This window comes from Anguilla rostrata, chromosome 16, assembly GCF_018555375.3.
Source record: "Anguilla rostrata isolate EN2019 chromosome 16, ASM1855537v3, whole genome shotgun sequence".
NCBI lineage: Eukaryota > Metazoa > Chordata > Actinopteri > Anguilliformes > Anguillidae > Anguilla > Anguilla rostrata.
The window spans coordinates 8032068-8047678 of NC_057948.1; the positions used below are offsets into that span (position 1 = coordinate 8032068).

At 39.9% G+C, this 15611-nt stretch overlaps 2 long non-coding RNA genes across 2 annotated transcripts; both read right to left on the bottom strand.

The window, feature by feature from the left end:
* Positions 1–1280: 1280 nt before the first annotated feature.
* LOC135242207 (uncharacterized) lies at positions 1281–4320 on the bottom strand. The gene is made up of 4 exons (XR_010326272.1): positions 4192–4320; positions 2466–2526; positions 2223–2263; positions 1281–1979 (listed from the first exon to the last, which is right to left on the bottom strand). It is a non-coding gene; the product is annotated as an uncharacterized LOC135242207 (long non-coding RNA).
* An 8257-nt stretch (positions 4321–12577) lies between these two features.
* LOC135242337 (uncharacterized) lies at positions 12578–14588 on the bottom strand. The gene is made up of 4 exons (XR_010326314.1): positions 14447–14588; positions 13668–13749; positions 13213–13253; positions 12578–12970 (listed from the first exon to the last, which is right to left on the bottom strand). It is a non-coding gene; the product is annotated as an uncharacterized LOC135242337 (long non-coding RNA).
* Positions 14589–15611: the final 1023 nt, after the last annotated feature.

A 15611-nucleotide genomic window follows, 5' to 3' on the forward strand; every position in this document is an offset into this window, starting at 1 on the left:
GGACTAGGGGAGTCAGAGGGAAGCTTGTGACACCACTCTTCGTCAGTGGGGTGTGAGTGTCTGTGCATATTGTTTATTTTATCAGCTCTGATAAAGTACTTTTGACTCAAGTAGATTACTGTTCCTGTTCAATTTAATTCATTCAGATGACTCAATTTAACAATGCTAGAGTTGAATGACCCAACTCTAACAATGTCTGTTCGCATTGATGGACAAAGCTGAAGAATTGAAAAACGTTCCTATGAGACATAATGATGCTGTGCCTTATAAAATTCTGTAGTGTTATTTAGATATTAGCGCAACATTTGCACTGCTTTGCACTGATTAAATGACATAAGTAATGTGAAATTGTGTCTTGTGCTAAACATAAATTTCCCACTGAATGTCTAGCTCATTAAAAGTAAGATCAAGCGCTCACTAGTGCCTAATCATTTTTCGGGGTACCTAAACATTCAAGGGAAGCCCACCCATCCATCCATCTATTATCTATGCCTGCTTATCCTGGGCAGGGTTGCAGGGAGTGCTGGAGCCAATCCCAGCGTGCATCGGGCGAGAGGCAGGATACATCCTGGACAGGCCACCAATCTATCGCAGGGCACACACACCATTCACACACACACTCATGCCTATGGGCAATTTAGAGTCTCCAATTAGTGTAACCGGCATGTCTTTGGACTGTGGGAGGAAATCGGAGTACCCAGAGGAAACCCACACAGACGTGGGGAGAACATGCAAACTCCACACAGAAAGGCCAAGGCTGGGATTCGAACCCCAGATCTTCTTGCTGTGAGGGGATGGTGCTATTCAAGGGAAGTCTGTAGCATTTTACACGACTGCTACAGGCAGATTCAGACAGAGCTGCCACCCCTCTCCTTTCCAACAGACAGCTACTGCTGGTCATGGTGCTGCTGCCAGCAGCCTTCCACAACTACAAAATTGAACTTCGGTCAGGTCAATTCTGACAGAGTATTTTTTTACACTGGGAGAGTACATTGATAGCCCTTGTGGAGTCATGTGAACAATGTGTGTTGAATCAACACTGCACATTTTACTTTGTATCTTTATGAAGTACAGTTTCATGTTTTGTTTGGTTTGTTACTGGTCAAAAATATAAATAATTTAGATAATAAATGGAAAGTGGTCTTGAATTCAAACCATATGATTTATTATGGATATATGATACCTTGTAAAATTATTTGTATGTCCGTTGTGTCCTCATGCCCGCGATGTGAAGTCACTGTTTTCAAAGGGGAAAGCAAGGAAGCAAGAAAACATTTGCGTTTGGGAAAATAAGTAACTTTACTGAATACATAGGTAGATAAATATATATTTTAAGTCCATTTAACAGGAGGAAAAGGGGAAAGAGAAAAGAATCAACTACATCTTTCGCCTTCAAAAGTGCTGCAGGTTTGGTGACCGCAGAACACCACATTTCTCCATAACAAGGTACTATCCTTTCTTCTTTTACTTCCAAACAACAGAATATAATTGATTATAGAAAGATTCAACAACAGAAGATGAAAAGACAAGAGACAGAGTTGGAATACTACAAAGGAAAAGGGGGTAAAAAAAGAAAAAAAAGGAAAGAAAGTATTTTATAGGGAGATGGATTTTTATGCATTTAACCGGTCAGCTTATTTTAAAGTATGAACAAAATATGGATAAAGTATTTGTGAGGTAGGCTGTACATGATACCCTTACGAGTCATACATAGTTTTGGCTGAAACTTGTCTTCCTTTAAGTGTATCTCAGCAACCAGTGGTGTACTAAAGGCTTCCCCATAGCTTAACCCACATGTGGTACAATGTTTGGCAATTTACACAACATGGGGCTGTATGAGCAAGTCAGACTGCAGCATGGGTGCATATCATTGCAGGTTAAATTAGGGTAGGTGGGGGAGGGGGGTCAGACGATGCCAAATGCCGCCAAGTCGCTCATCTCCATATCGCCAAAGGTCTCCCACGGGCAGACCACATCACCTGAGAAAGAGAGAGTGAGCGAAAAGAGAGGGAAGGAGAGAGGGAAGCAAGATTGTTCAACAGAATGTAGAAGTGAAAGAATTTGGCCCAGAACTCAGAAATTAACTTCAGGTAAACTGCCTTCACTCCAAGATGGTGCTTGAAATGGTTTTTATATTCATAATAATTGATACAGTAAATCTGAGTAAACTGTGAATAATAACAATAACGATAATAATTTGAAAGACCAAGATAATAAGTTACCTGCTCCAAGTCCGTCCATTCCTGGGATACCACCACCAAATCTGAATTGGAGATGAAGAAAAGGGCACATTAGTTATGTGTGTGAGTGTGTGAGTGTGTGTGTGTGTGTGTATGTTCTTGCGTGTTCACATGTATTACCGTTAACTGGAGAAATTGGCTGCATTAAGGGGGCTGGGTATGAGGACTGTATTATTGTTATATTTTAGGAACCATTACCCCGTCCCTCCCCCTTTCTCTACTCACCCCTTCCCACCGGCTTTTGGGGCATTGCTCTTGAACGTGCGTCCTTGTCCATCCATTTCTTCTGCAAAATTGAAATGAACAGAGGTAAGCTTTCTCATATAGCCTACACAACGCCATATTCATACAGCATAAACGCTGACTGAATGGCGAGAGACTTGTTCATGATTTGAATCTTTCATCCTTTCTGTTTTGTTTGTCTTTCTGCCTATCACTGTCAGTTTCCCTCAGAGTGCGAGTACCACGGTGAACGCAGTAAAATGTTCAGTCTTTATTTATCCCTATGAGTCCTCGAGGGGTCCGATGCCCTCTATCCAAGCTGGTTTAACATTGAACATTTCACTACGTTTTTGACTGCAGTGGCTAATAAAAAAAAAGAGTTTTAGGCAAACCTAAAACTAAGATTCCATCAGAATAATCATTTCAGCTGCTTACATTGGGTGACATCCAATTATGTCCTCTCATCCCCTGCCTCTTTCTGCCTCCATCTTTTCCCCATCTGATCCCTTGTAATCTCCCCCAGTCATAATGACTAACATCAGTTAAGCTTGTTAATTCCGTTCAGAAATTATAAGTCAGGTGTTGACCTGCGTACCTAACTGATTTAGCTGTTCTGGGTTTAAAATAGCGGCACTGAAACAGGACGTGCAGAGTTAAATGTGCACCGTAAGTGTGTGTGATTTACTGAATTTGTCCAGCACAGCACAGTTATTTCTGACCGGTGAGCCCAGGTTACTTTTACTAAGCTGTTTGTCAACAATATTTGGTTAACAGCTGAATTATATATATTTCCTGGATTCAATCAATTTTTTCTCCTTAAATTTGACTCACAGTTAAAATGCGAGTATTCAGCTCGCTCTTTACAAACAAAGTTGATTCAAGTGTGCTGATTGCTTAACTTGCTAGCTTGTCTTTGTGAAAGATAATGCCTAAATTTAATCATGAGTCAAAGTTATGGACAAATGTTATTTATTTAAAGAAAATCTTAGGGAGAAGGAAAATCAGCAAACCAGAACACACAGTGGAATATGATGAGCAAGTTTAAGAACAACTATAGTAAACAGAAGATAATACAACATCATGTAATGCATAACAGCAAATGGCAAATACCTATTTGTTTGATATTTTTCACAATGTTATATAGGCTTTAGATTTTTACTTTATTCCGTCTGCTAAACCATGATAATGCACCAATTAACAGTAGCTGGCACAACACATTCATTAATATTAATTGTAAAATATGACTGGTACGGTGACTTTAATACAAGTAAAGGAAAAAGATTTTCATATGCCAAATATTTCTTTAGTATGTCCTATGACAATAAATAATTGTCAATTCAGACATGTTCAACACTTAAACTGAATAACCATTTGTAAAACAAGTTTAAAACAATATAATTCATTTTCAATAATAGAGTAATTATTCAAACATTATTTATTCTGTATTAGTGCTACATTAATAATATCTGAGTTATTAATAGAATGCTTTCAATAAAAAAGTACAATGCAGGATTTTTTTAGGAACTCATACAATTTACTAAGTACAAATTAGCAATAGTTACTTCAGTCATGTAAGTCATGTAATTTAAACAAGCATTACAGTTTGTTTTACTTCATTTCTTTAACAATCCTGCCTATAGAACTCCACCCCCTCAGAAAGCTTAAAATGAAGGTACTGATCTGTACTGTACTGTAGCTGAATTATGGACAAAGAGTATGAATCTCTTACCTGGTTTTTCAGAGTTTTCCTTTATCCAAGCAAAGAGTTAAGATTCCGCGAAGAAGGAGCTGCAAAACATAGATGAGTTTCTATCTTTTTGCAGTCTCTCTGTTCTCTGGCTGCTCTCCGTCAGCAGGGTCCTTATATACCCTCCCATGGTGATCCCCCTCCTCGTAATATGGGTGGTCAGGTGGGAGATGAGTATTTTAAGGTGAACTAATGCTCTTACCTCTAGGATGAGCAAGCTCAAATGTACTTTATGTATTTGGGGTATGGTGTTCTAAATACACTGTGTAACTTGCCTTGCTGTTTATTTTGACCACTTTGGAACGTGTGACATAAGAGAACTCAAGTGTGACAACACACGGGCCTCTGCTTTGAGCTAACACAGCCTGATGCTCGGACTTCAGAATTCAGATGTGTTGCAAAGCCGACGTGTCAGAGTTTGCCACGTGCGGTCCTCGTTCTCAGCGCCTGCGATGCGTTTGTGTAATAGGGGAATGTGGCCGGGTTGCCATTTCATACCAGTCAACTCAGGAAGTAAACTGAAACTCAATACATTTAATGAAAAAAAAAAACGAAATCATCATAGAACAATAACAATAGCAATAACAGTAATAACATGAAGGACCAAGATAATAACAGTCACCTCCTCCAAGTCCATCCATTCCTGGGATGCCACCACCAAATCTGAATTGGAGGTGAAGAAAAGGGCACATTAGTTGTGTGTGTGTGTGTGTGTGTGAGTGTGCGAGTGTGTGTGCATGTTCATATGCATAACGGTTATCTGGAGAGATTGACTGCATAAAGGGTATAAGGTATGAGAGCTGTTTTGTTGTTTTATTTTAGGAAGCATAACTCCCTCCCTGTCATTTAGTTTTTCTATTTGAATTGAATTTCACTTCTTGTCCTGGATTGACTGAATTTAAAAATAATTGACCCCAACCTTGGGTGTGGGATGTAATTTTAGTGTTTAGTGATATTAGTATGAAATGAAATATCATCGATGACCCCTCACAATTGAATGGACTGTTACCCTTACAATTGGCCTCTGCATTTTTCCATTTGGAAGCTGCCCCCTGAAAATTAGGTCCACCGTTGCTGTCACTCATCTTCGACTGATTTGGCCACGCATAGCCTCTCATAAATGATTATGTCAGTAACCATAGGTAGGCGTTGGGTCACTTCTGTCATCACTTTTGCAGTAAGTGGAAATGCCATGACATGTGACCAGCGAAGGACACATGTCAAATGTCCATTTGCTCCTTTTTACAAAATAATTTTTTAAATGTCACTGTAGTGCTTATGAAGGTAGTGTGTAGTGCTTATGAAGGATGTTACATCGCTCTTATGAGAAAGCGTCTGAGAAAGTGTGAGCTAATGCCACAATTCTATGAATCCACCATGAAAGAAATATCCTCCGAAAACGAATCTAAATGTACCTGACCATACATGTAAAGCCCCATCCACCAACAACCCAGTTATATTCCTGTCTGTGCTTGCCTCTTACCAGATCCTGTCTGTCAATGTGATTCCTATTTCTTATTTTATTTTTTATTTGTTTTTGACGTATGTACATACACGTATGTGTTTGTTTGTGTCAGTACATATACATATGTTTGTGCATTTTTATTGATTTATTCTCTTTCTTTTTCGTGACATGGTAAGGAGAGGGGGTAGATTGACATACATCAGTGGGTGATGGACAGGGGTATTGTCATGTTTGTGAGCGCTGGGTGGGGGCTGGATTTTGGCGGGGTCAAATATGTCAACATATGTAAAACTGTAGTCAAGTTTACCCCCAAAGTAGGGTGATAGAGGGCTAATTAAAATTTTTTTATAAAAATTGTCCTCACAACATGATATTTTGCTTGAACTCACCTTTAGAAATACTCTCGTTCACACTTAGGGAAACACAGTAAATAAATATGAAAAATATACAATAACACAAATGATATGCAGTTAAAATAAAGAATGTCATCAGTTATGACTGATTTATGAATTAATGCACCCTTCCAGCATTGCTAACTGGAACCAGACTCTTCCCTGCCTCAGTTTTAGGACCGGTGTTTTTCTCATCCTGCCTTAGGCTGATTTGGCAGCTTGTGACCTCTTACCACATGCTCTGTCTCGCGGGCCACGGCTTGAGATTTGTGTTCGCCGAGTGTTTACCTGGCTAGCTGTCCCTACTATCATATTTAACCACTTCAAGCAAGGCCTGTGGAGGCGATCATGCTGATACCCCCCAGGTTGATGAGAACCTAATTTTCACAGATGTATCAAACCCTTTTAAATTAAGTTTTTACAGTATCTCGGTCGTATAGATTGCCTTTGGCGAATCCCATTTCTCCAACCAGAAACATTTTTTTTTACTGTTATGACCTTAATTAACATGTGAATGTATTTTAGGGTATTTATGGTTCACATATCATTAACAAATTTACTAACCACCCCCCCCCTCCTCAATAGTGCAGTTCGAAAACACAAAACTCTGACTTGATAATCGCCACTGTGTCTAACAATTCTGACTGGAAAAACACAAAACAGCTGCTCTTGTTCTGATGCAATGTGGCTATTGCAATCCCAAAAGAGTTCTGACTCAGTTTGACTCATGGATTTTCTTCCACTTGTTTTTACTGTTAATTTTCCTGGCTTACATGACTTAATTTTCCAAACGTGGACAAAAATATATATCATCTCTAGGGAATACGATATATAAAAATTGTACTTTGATCCCTGATCAGAACCTTTCCCCAAATCACATTCCTGTGTCCCACACAAATGTACTGACAACAATGAAAAAGAAAACAGCCATGAATATACATGTACATGCCAAATATATTTTAAGAATATTCTGAATGAAAGTAATGAAATGACAATTTTTGTAAAACATTGTTTACCTTTTTGATAATATGAATGAAGGTTCCCTAAAACTGCAATGGCCCTTGTGATTTCAGGCTAGTATTGAGGAAACTAGACAAATGAACATGCTTGGAATGATAGCTTTCAAACCGCTCTAGGAATGCACGAAGGGCCAAATACTGTTAGCTGGCAGTATGCTCCTAGGCTTCTAGCATTGTTAGCAGTACTGCAAAATGTATACATGTCCCCATAACAAACCTGGAGGGAAAAGAAAGGACAGGATTTTTGCTGTGAATAGAAGCTACATGTGCCACATAGAGACATTGACAGCAAGTTACAACTACAGCAGAAGTCCAGGGCATGAGATTTGCTTCGGTCAACTCTGCACACGACCAGCCAACTGCGTTTCATAACCGCTGGTAGGCTGTTCGCACAGCGGCTCGAAAAATATCTATGCAGCACCTACATTACAGATTCATCGGTGGTATTAGCCTAGGAGTGTTATCTCTACTCAAAGGCTAAGCGGGCCTACTGATATTATCTCACATTCTAAGGCTGACGGCCTCAGCTTATCGCCTTGGCTGTTGCAGCAAGCGGGTGACAGCAAAGAATGGAAATAACGCTTCAATACTGAGGGCATAGGCCTATTGTTGCTGTCACCCAAAATGTATAAACTAAACACAACATGAAGGAATGATTAAATACCCAAATTTGTTTGTAATAAATTATGTTTAAGAGAGGAAATCTATGAAACTGGCAGATTATTTAGAAGGTAATATGACACCCATAAAAGAGAGGAAATATTATCATCATATTATATTATATTATATTATATTCATATTTTAATGTAATTACACTGTCAATGGTAAAACAAACCTATTGATTGCTAAGAAGTCAAACAGTACTTGGATTTTTCAAAAAACTTCTTGAATATATTTTATTATATTTCCTCAGGATAAGGAATAAGATAAAAAGATAATTAAGTTTAGGGAAGTTTCCCGATTTCCCAACCAATTAGGTACAGTACCGCACTGAGTGGAAGATGCTTTAGCCTTTAGCATGTTGCATCACCTACAGTGGCACTGTTTTCATTATAAGGGAATAGTTAGATCACCGCATATTATATAATACCTGCTTTAAAATGTTTCAAATGTATATGCCAGGGCCAAGATATTTAATATAAAGGCCATAAATTGTAAAAGGTGTCTGGTTGTTTATGGTATGACAGTCTCTTGGCTCTATCCCAGTTAGCAGCTGCCAGATGAGTCCTGCTTTAATGTGTGAGTGTGTGTGTGTGTGTGTGTGTGTGTGTTTTTCTTCAATGGAATATGCTAGAAGCCAAAACTGAATTTCAGTGGTAACTGTAATTGGATTGGCCAAGACTGGAACATGCATTAGAATGTGCTGTCCTCAATCCTTCTGCCTGATGTACTCTGGGCCAATCGCTCCGCCCACCATTGTACGAAACACCCCGATGTAAATATTTCATCCTCTCACATTAGGCGGTGACCCCTCCCACACAACCCTCCCAACAACGACCCCCGCCTCCCACCCCCTCCCACACACACACACACACAGTGTTGCTGTTAAACAAATTCAAATGGTATCAGTTGAACCACTTCGGCCACAATTCATTTCACTTTTGAATTACAGCTATAGCGCATTGGGACATTCATTATGCTCGGTTCCAATGAGCCCTAATCCCTCTTGTAATGAGCTGTTATTTCCTTCCTCCTGAACTTGGTCTGCGAGGGAAACAGCCCGAATGCTGGGAGCCAAAGCCGAGGGAACTGAAAAAGTGGCGTGCAGCTAAAACGCTTCTCTGGCAGCTTTGCTCCACGCTGTGAACGGTTTGAGAACTGATTTGGCCGTCTGGTCCCCGGCTACCTCTGCCTGCCCGATCCTTTGCCAGGAGGGTGTGTTTGCTCAGTGTTTTCAGTGGTAATCCCTGAGAAGCGCATATAAATACATCCATCCATCCGTCCATCCATCCATCCATCCATTATCTATACTCGCTTATCCTGGTCAGGTTTGCGGGGCATATAAATACATCCATCCATCCATCCATCCATTATCTATACCCGCTTATCCTGGTCAGGTTTGCGGGGCATATAAATACATCCATCCATCCATCCATCCATTATCTATACCTGCTTATCCTGGTCCTGGGGCATATAAACACAGTAGCATGCAAAACATTAATGCTACTCAAACTGAAAACTTTGTAAAAACTTGGTTAATATGTTTCCTACCACCAACCATAGCTGGTGTAGCATTTATATTTTGCATGGTATTGCATTGCATTCAGTCCCACCAGCAACTTATGTTTGATAAAATGTTGGTGCTGGGGGGACTGAATGTAATTCATCTGCTATCTGGCTGGTAGTTTCATTGCAACATAGAGAGAGAGCGGACAACTGCCATTCTCTGTAAATAAAATAATCTTTAAGTTTGAGAATTTTGCCTTTTCAGTTCAGTTTAGTTCAAGTTGTACATTGCCATCTCTTGGATATTCATTACACACCTTATACTGCATCAGTTGTCATCATGCACTGCTAATCTATCACAGAGTCTTTCAATAAAATGATCCCTAATTCAAAAAACAACCGAATTTGGTTCCACTTTGCTTTCTTATATAAATAAAATACTTTCTTACTATTATTTACATAATTTGGACTATTTTGTCAGCCGTCACCTGCATTGATTTTATCTTTTTAGAGTTTGCTTATTTACAGTATGTTTAATAGTGCAAACGCAGGTTGCTGTCAGCTAATGTATTCAGTCTTTCTTATCTTGGCTTGGTATTTACGGCTAACATTTTGCAAACTTAGTAACACAAGCTAACTACATCCTCACAGCTCCCTGGAAACAAGCTTAGCACATGTAGATACAAGCAGGCTACACCTGACACAAGTTTACCTGGAACCTGCGTTAATCGTTGTACCGTATGCACTTGACAACACAGTCTACATGAACTATTGCCAAATAATACATATTGATACAGACTATTGTCATATTGATTTCAACATTTTGTATTTTTATTCTCTGACTTTTTAAACATGCCAAATCAGTGAAGTGACCTATGATTATAATTTTGATTATGATCCGATCTGTGGTGCAGGGGATAATTTACTACGCAGTGGAACCAAAGTTTGACAGTTTAACCCCCAAGCAGGAGAGTACTGCTGTTCACTCTATTGTAGCATTTTACATGGCTGTCATGCAACAGTAAGGCCTCTTATTAATAATATTTTATATATTCACATTTAACTTCACAGGAGCATTTTCATGTGAGGGGTATGTTCTGGTGCAACCTCTTTTGTATGTTTGTTTGTAGAAACCTCTTGGTATTGGTCGCATTTAATCAAATTTTCTTTGTCATCACTGTTATGGCAAATGTGTATTCAGTGTTTCTTCACTGTGTGCCATCAACATGCCAATTATCTCTGACCTATAACACATTTATGCATCATCGCCTGTAATGTGGTGAGCATGGCAGGCGAAAAGCAAAGCTGTTAATTTAACTTTGAATAAAATGTTCCGGGGAAAACGCACTGCAGCTAGACGTGAAAGAGGACTGATTGTACATTCAGCAGGGAAAACATTCACATTAAACTACATTCCTCTGCAAGAGTTCCTGTTGAACAATTTGAAATTGAAGGGCTCTGTTTATTTAAATAAAATGGAAGAAAGAACCTTCTCACTCTTTAGGAATAAACTTGTTTGTCCTTTTGGCACCTCCTCTATTGGCGACCATTTCTCTTTGCTGTGCTGCACTGTTTCAATCCGTGATTTTGGCTAACATTCGCCTTGCTGAATACTCCAATAGCACACACTGTTTCCAATATCAAATGGTATTTGGATGTTATGATTTAGTTAGGTTACTAGCCATCCTTTATTTAAAAATAAATAATTGTCACTGCCACTGTAGTGTAGTAATTGACCTTGAAGACTAACCAGACCCTCTGCTCTTCAATGTCTTCCAGCCTCCTCACTTCCAGACTACAAGCAGTTCTGGTTCTTCCTCCCAGGACAGAACAACCATTACTATAGTGCCAAAAGGTTAGAGAAGGACTGCCACATGGACCATTACCATAGTGCAAAAAGGTTAGAGAGCTACATGGACCATTACCATAGTGCAAAAAGGATAGAGAAGGACTGCTACATGGACCATTACCGTAGTGCAAAAAGGATAGAGAGCTACATGGACCATTACCGTAGTGCAAAAAGGTTAGAGGGCTACATGGACCATTACCATAGTGAAAAAAGGTTAGAGAGCTACATGGACCATTACCATAGTGCAAAAAGGTTAGAGAAGAACTGCTACATGGACCATTACCATAGTGCAAAAAGGATAGAGAAGGACTGCTACATGGACCATTACCATAGTGCCAATAGGTTAGAGAGCTACATGGACCATTACCATAGTGCCAATAGGTTAGAGAGCTACATGGACCATTACCATAGTGCCAATAGGTTAGAGAGCTACATGGACCATTACCATAGTGCAAAAAGTTTAGAGAGCTACATGGACCATTACCATAGTGCCAAAAGGTTAGAGAGCTACATGGACCATTACCATAGTGCAAAAAGGTTAGAGAGCTACATGGACCATTACCATAGTGCCAAAAAGTTAGAGGAGGATCGCTACACAGACCATGACTATAGCGCAAAAATGTTATAGAAGGAGGCCTATGACTCTAAGATTAAAATGTCATGGAAGGAGATTTGAATGTTAAGAATATAGAGCTGTGTATCTACAATAGTGCACAGGTGTCAAAATCCAGTCCTGGGGTTCCTCAGTATCTGCTGGTTTTTGGAGTGTTCTCAGCACAAATGGTTTATTTAAATCATTGATTGGCTAAGGAATCCACACACTTTGTTCTTTTGGGAAAACCGCAAAAACCCGCAAACACTGACACTGACACCCCTGATCTAGTGAGTCCGAAGAAAGTGTGGTGTAACCACAAGCACATTTTCACAGCACAACCAAAGAAATATCAAAATTTTCGCTTCAGGAAAAATAACTATACTAATTGCGTTTATAGAAAAATAAATGTCATATGGTAAGTTAGAGAAGATGATGGGAAGAGGTCACTTTTAACATCCCCTTTGTGAGCATTGTGAGTTGGCCACTTCTCAAACTGCTTTCCAAGATAGTGTTCTGTTAATTGCATTACATTACAGGCATTTAGCAGACGCTCTTATCCAGAGCGACTTACACAACTTTTACATAGCATTTTTTTACATTGTATCCATTTATACAGCTGGATATATACTGAAGCAATTCCGGTTAAGTACCTAGCTCAAGGGTACAACGGCAGTGTCCTTACCAGGGAATCGAACCTGCGACCTTTGGGTTACAAGCCCAGTTCCTTACCCACTGTGCTACACTCCATCCATGCTGTACATTCTTTGCTCCCAACGAAACACAAAATCAGAATTCCAGAATCACAGTTACAGAGTGATAGGAAATGTTTAAAAAAAAATAAAGGGCAGGGACTTGGCAATAATGTGAAACAAAAAATAGGCATATTAGGGCATCACATGTTTGCATGATGCATTTGAAGGTAATTTTATTTCAAAAAGATAAGAGAAAGTGCAGAAGGATGAAGGACATTAGGTGAGGTACATTATAACTCACGCCGCTCAAAGCTGAAATGAACTAAGCTGAGCTGCGGCTCTAGTTTGCGTTGGTGACAGTGATGACCAGATGACTTCCCCATAACTTAACCCACATTTGGTACAATGATTTGCAATTTACACAACATGGGGCTGTATGAGCAAGTCAGACTGCAGCATGGGTGCGCATCATTGCAGATTAAAGTAGGGGGGGGTGGGGGGGGTGGGGGTCAGACGATGCCAAATGCCGCCAAGTCGCTCATCTCCATATCGCCAAAGGTCTCCCACGGGCAGACCACATCACCTGAGAAACAGAGAGTGTGCGAAAAGAGAGGGAGAGAGGGAGGCAAGATCGTTCAACAGAATGTAGAAGTGACAGAATTTGGCCCAGAACTCAGATATTAACTTCAGGTAAACTGCCTTCACTCCAAGATGGTGCTTGAAATGGTTTTTATATTCATAATAATTGATAGAGTAAATCTGAGTAAATTGTGAATAATAATCACAATAACGATAATAATTTGAAAGACCAAGATAATAAGTTACCTGCTCCAAGTCCATCCATTCCTGGGATGCCACCACCAAATCTGAATTGGAGGTGAAGAAAAGGGCACATTAGTTATGTGTGTATGTGTGTGAGTGTGTGTGTGTCAGAGAGATGGTGTCTGTCTGTGTGTGTGTGTGTGTGCATGCATGTGTCGAAGAGTGTTTTTGTTTAATTTTTTAAAAATATGTCTGTTTTGATGGTTGTCAAGCTTTGGTGCTGTATAATATAGTATGATTGTTTTGGGGAGTATACCTATCCTTTTAACCCTTTTAATCAAGAGTTTGATTTTTTGGAATGTTCTAAATTCTAAGCCAGTGTTCTAGAACTCCGCTGCTTTCAATTACTACAGCAGTGATTGTGGCGTCAGCATTAGAATGTTCAGCTAACAACATTCTAATCACTCATTTGTGATCTCACGCCAGTGTATTCTCATAAATGTTCCCCCCTCACTCACCCCTTCCCACCAGCCTTTGGGGCATTGCTCTTGAATGAACGGCCCTCCCCAGTCTTGGCTGCATTTCCTGAATTCATTTCTGCTGCACGCGGAAGAGGAGAAGGGTGGTATTTCACACAGGAATGCAAGCATACAGTACAAACACGGTGACTGGATGCTACACTTGTATCTGGTACACTTACTGAGAGAGAAAATCAGTTCAGAAAACACACTGGAACAATTGCAATGCACTTAGCTGGAGTCTAAACCTCAGGTTCAAACCTCTTGACCACAGAACTGCATTGCAACAGGAACAGCCAATCCTCATTCCACAGCTGTGGATAGCTGCTCCAGTTGTAATGCAGCTCTGAATTCTATAGGTTGAAACCTGAGGTTTAACCACAGCAATTGCCCCATACCTCTGTATCATACACCTCAGTGCACAGATGTTTTAAAATAAGTTACAATCTTTCAGTAACACTTTTTATGAACTGTCTATACATTGACTGTAACATGCAAAAACATTGGCAATTATCATGATAACAAGACAATCTTAGGCAGAGTGACAATGTATATAGCTTTTAATTAATTAATTATTTATTCATTCATTAATTTATCCAGTACTTCTTTTTTTACATTCAATTCATTTATTCCTACATTTATCAGTGTGAAGCTACACCAAGAAGTAATTCTAAACAAGCAGAAAATGGAAAAAAAGTTCCAAAATATTGCTCCTCATATTGCTGACCACATCACACAACTAAATAGCAGAAGTGTCAAGAAATCAATCGTTCTCTTACCTGCTTTTTCAATGCACTGATAGTTCCCAAGGCAAAGAGTTTATTTCTTATTCGTATGTTGGTGATGAAGGAGCTGCAAAACAAAGATGAGTGTGTACTCTTCTTTCTTTTTGCAGTCTCTCTGTTCTCTGATCTCTCTCCGTCAGTCAGCCCCTTATATACCCTCCCTTTGTTGTCCCCCCCCTCCTCGTAATATGGCCGGTCAGGAGTGGGATGGGTATTTTAGGGGTGGACTTATGGGTAATCTCTTTAAGTCAAGGCTGAGTGAACCTGTTTACTGTATATTGCGATATGGCGGGTGGTAAATTTTGTTAAGCGGGGTTTTGTCTGTTGACCTGTGAGCATCGGCATCGTGTACATGTGTTTTGGCTTATGCAATGTGACAAAAAAGTTTCAGTGCTTTGCGAAAATAAAATGTAACACTAAAAATGAAATACACCTCCACGTCCAAATTATACGTCTATACTTTTAAAAATGATGTTTTGCTTAATTAGAAAATGCAGGTTCCACAATGAAGCTTCAGAAATTAATGTGAAAGGTCTTCACTAGAAATAAAAACTCTTGCTCCAGGTCAAGGGTGGCATGGTGAATGTCCTCCCCATCTCTGCATGGGTTTTCTCTGGGTACTCTGGGTTCTCCCCACAGTCCGAAGTCATGCAGGTAGGCTGATTGGAGACCCTGTATGAGTGAATGGTGTGTGTGCCCCGCGATGGATTGGCAGCCTGTGCAGGGTGTATTCCTGCCTGTCACTCAGTACACGCTGGGATAGGCTCCAGCACCCCCGCGACCCTGCCCAGAATAAGCAGGTATAGATAATGGATGGGTGCCCAGGATAAGTGGCTATAGATAATGGATGGATGCCCAGGATAAGCAGGTATAGATAATGGATGGATGCCCAGGATAAGCGAGTATAGATAATGGATGGATGCTCAGGATAAGCGGGTATAGATAATGGATGGATGCCCAGGATAAGCGGGTATAGATAATGGATGGATGCTCAGGATAAGCGGGTATAGATAATGGATGGATGCCCAGGATAAGCGGGTATAGATAATGAATGGATGCCCAGGATAAGCGGGTATAGATAATGGATGGATGTCAAGGATAAGCGTGTATAGATAATGGATGGATGCCCAGGATAAGCGTGTATAGATAATGGATGGAT